This window comes from Taudactylus pleione, unplaced genomic scaffold, assembly GCF_031769625.1.
Source record: "Taudactylus pleione unplaced genomic scaffold, aTauple2 ptg000473l, whole genome shotgun sequence".
Taxonomy (NCBI): domain Eukaryota; kingdom Metazoa; phylum Chordata; class Amphibia; order Anura; family Myobatrachidae; genus Taudactylus; species Taudactylus pleione.
This window is the reverse complement of record NW_028284875.1, coordinates 6,250,417-6,254,419: the sequence shown is the minus strand read 5'-3', so window position 1 is coordinate 6,254,419 and position 4,003 is coordinate 6,250,417. Positions and strand designations below refer to the sequence as shown.

General features: G+C 33.1%; 1 non-coding gene across 1 annotated transcript; it reads right to left on the bottom strand.

The window, feature by feature from the left end:
- Positions 1 to 1,511: 1,511 nt before the first annotated feature.
- On the bottom strand, positions 1,512 to 1,584 carry TRNAR-CCU (transfer RNA arginine (anticodon CCU)). Its single transcript has one exon. It is a non-coding gene; the product is annotated as a tRNA-Arg (tRNA).
- Between the last annotated feature and the right edge of the window lie 2,419 nt (positions 1,585 to 4,003).

Here is a 4,003-nt window from a genome sequence, read left to right as displayed (position 1 = left end):
ATGAAATAAAGCCTATCACCCCAGATGGGACTTGTAACCACAAACCCTGGCATAGGAGGCCAGTGCCGTATCCATTAGGCCACTGGGGCTTTGTAACATCTTTGAGTGAAACTGATTTTTTCGTTAGTATAATCATTAATTGTTGCGATATAGGAAAGCCGTTTATTTGTGTTCTTTGCTTTACAAATCCCAGCATGAAATGTGATTGTACTAACATGACCTAATAGTGTGGACCCTCATGTTACATTGCAGCAAAACAGATTGATGCAACTCTTTTACCAATAAAGAGGTAGTCTTTTGCATTCCATTTTGTTGACTAACTAAAGTAATGTTTACAGTGCATAAGAACCAAAGCAGCTGTGGGTACTGGTACTTAAAAACAGTCATTTTTGTGTTTTTTTCTGCCTTCATATCAGGATGTTCAGGAAACATATGATAATCATTAACTGATGACATTAGAAAAAAAATTACATTTGCTCCAGGCTTGAATTCACAACCTCAGGATTGTTCAACAGATACTGTCTTATAAGTACCGCGCACAGACCGATTGCGCCACAGGAGCACATGGACAAAGTGCTTAATTTTTAGTTGAGTGATTTTTGCATCGAGTTGACTAAGTAAATTAACTTGGTTTATTAATTTTAAATTAGTTACTTTTTAAATCCACTAAACTACTGCACCCAATACTAAAGTACCTAATAAAAGTAATATTCTAATCATAAGGTAATCAATTATATTGTGCATTTGTGTTATTGCCCAGTTTTATGTATCCATAGGTGTATATTGCAATTAATTCATGCCATTGTTGTACAGTACAATATTATCAAAATTGTAAAATAATTCCTGTCTATTTATCTTAAATAATATTTGGTATAGATATATGTAACTTTAATGTTGCATAGGGAAAATATACACTACAATACCAAAAAATGCAGTATCTTTAAATAAAAATAAGTTAAATCTCACTTGTGCTCTATATTTAAAGGTAAGCATTGTTTTTTTGGTCTGAAGCACCTAAATTGTCAGAAAAGTCAGTGTCTAAAGAAATATAAAAGGCAGAAAATTACTCTTTTGATGACATGGATGAAAGGACTTCAAGAAACCCATCAGCAATTGCAATAGAAATTGTTATTTTGTAGCCACTCTGATATTAAATTGCAATTAAAACTTAATAGGTATGTTTTGGTATATATGGATTTTCTGCAATACCATTAAGACAGTCTCCTGAATTGAAAAAAAGCATAACTTCTAGAATGAGAATGAGCAACAAAGGAACATGTATCCTAGATGGGACTTGAAGCCACTGTGCCAGGTGATAGAAAACTTTTCAGAAAACTAATCCACAATGTCATTAGGATAAATGTCTGCTTTTAGATACTGGGCCATAATTTTGCAAGCTGAACAGTTCCAGATTGATAAGCAGATAAAAGTTTCTGGTGGAGCCATTTGTGCAGTATGAAGCAAGAATGAAAGGAACATCTCCAAAATTATTTTAATGAAATAAAGCCTATCACCCCAGATGGGACTTGAACCCACAATCCCTGGCTTAGGAGGCCAGTGCCTTATCCATTAGGCCACTGGGGCTCAGTAACATCTTTGAGTGAAACTGATTTTTTCATTAGTATAATCATTAATTGTTGCGATATAGGAAAGCCCTTTATTTGTGTTCTTTGCTTTACAAATCCCAGCATGAAATGTGATTGTACTATCCAGACCTAATAGTGTGGACCCTCATGTTACATTGCAGCAAAACAGATTGATGCAACTCTTTTACCAATAAAGAGGTAGTCTTTTGCATTCCATTTTGTTGACTAACTAAAGTAATGTTTACAGTGCATATGAACCAAAGCAGCTGTGTGTACTGGTACTTAAAAACAGTCATGTTTGTGTTTTTTTTCTGCCTTCATATCAGGATGTTCAGGAAGCAGATGATAATCATTAACTGATGACATTAGAAAAAAAATTACATTTGCTCCAGGTGAGGCTTGAACTCACAACCTCAGCATTGCTCAACAGATACTGTCTTATAAGTCCTGCGCACAGACCGATTGCGCCACAGGAGCACATGGTCAAAGCACATTATTTTTAGTTGAGTGATTTTAGCATCGAGTTGACTAAGTAAATTAACTTGGTTTATTAATTTTAAATTAGTTACTTTTTAAATCCACTAAACTACTGCACCCAATACTAAAGTACCTAATAAAAGTAATATTCTAATCATAAGGTAATCAATTATATTGTGCATTTGTGTTATTGCCCAGTTTTATGTATCCATAGGTGTATATTACAATGAATTCATGCCACTGTTGTACAGTACAATATTATCAAAATTGTAAAATAATTCCTGTTTATTTATCTTAAATAATATTTGCTATAGATATATGTAACTTTAATGTTGCATAGGGAAAATATACACTATAATATCAAAAAATGCAGTATCTTTAAATAAAAATAAGTTAAATCTCACTTGTGCTCTATATTTAAAGGTAAACATTGTTTTTTTGGTCTGAAGCACCTAAATTGTCAGTAAAGTCAGTGTCAAAAGAAATATAAAAGGCAGAAAATTACCCTTTTGATGACATGGATGAAAGGACTTCAAGAAACCCATCAGCAATTGCAATAGAAATTGTTATTTTGTAGCCACTCTGATATTAAATTGCAATTAAAACTTAATAGGTATGTTTTGGTACATATGGATTTTCTGCAATACCATTAAGACAGTCACCTGCATTGAAAAAAAGCATAACTTCTAGAATGAGAATGAGCAACAAAGGAACATGCATCCTAGATGGGACTTGAAACCACTGTCCAAGGTGATAGTAAACTTTTCAGAAAACTAATCCACAATGTCATTAGGATAAAAGTCTGCTTTTAGATACTGGGCCATAATTTTGCAAGCTGAACAGTTCCGGATTGATAAGCAGATAAAAGTTTCTGGTGGAGCCATTTGTGCAGTATGAAGCAAGAATAAAAGGAACATCTCCAAAATTATTTTAATGAAATAAACCTATCTCCCCAGATTGGACTTGAACACACAATCCCTGGCTTAAGAAGCCATTGCCTTATCCATTAGGCCACTAGGGTTTAGTAACATCTTTGAGTGAAACTGATTTTTTCATTAGTATAATCATTAATTGTTGCGATATAGGAAAGCCGTTTATTTGTGTTCTTTGCTTTACAAATCCCAGCATGAAATGTGATTGTACTATCCAAACCTAATAGTGTGGACCCTCATGTTACATTGCAGCAAAACAGATTGATGCAACTCTTTTACCAATAAAGAGGTAGTCTTTTGCATTCCATTTTGTTGACTAACTAAAGTAATGTTTACAGTGCATATGAACCAAAGCAGCTGTGTGTACTGGTACTTAAAAACAGTCATGTTTGTGTTTTTTTTCTGCCTTCATATCAGGATGTTCAGGAAGCAGATGATAATCATTAACTGATGACATTAGAAAAAAAATTACATTTGCTCCAGGAGAGGCTTGAATTCACAACCTCAGGATTGCTCAACAGATACTGTCTTATAAGTACCGCGCACAGACAGATTGCGCCACAGGAGCACATGGACAAAGCGCTTTATTTTTAGTTGAGTGATTTTAGCATCGAGTTGACTAAGTAAATTAACTTGGTTTATTAATTTTAAATTAGTTACTTTTTAAATCCACTAAACTACTGCACCCAATACTAAAGTACCTAACAAAAGTAATATTCTAATCATAAGGTAATCAATTATATTGTGCATTTGTGTTATTGCCCAGTTTTATGTATCCATAGGTGTATATTGCAATGAATTCATGCCACTGTTGTACAGTACAATATTATCAAAATTGTAAAATAATTCCTGTTTATTTATCTTAAATATTATTTGCTATAGATATATGTAACTTTAATGTTGCATAGGGAAAATATACACTCTAATACCAAAAAATGCAGTATCTTTAAATAAAAATAAGTTAAATCTCACTTGTGCTCTATATTTAAAGGTAAACATTGTTTTTTT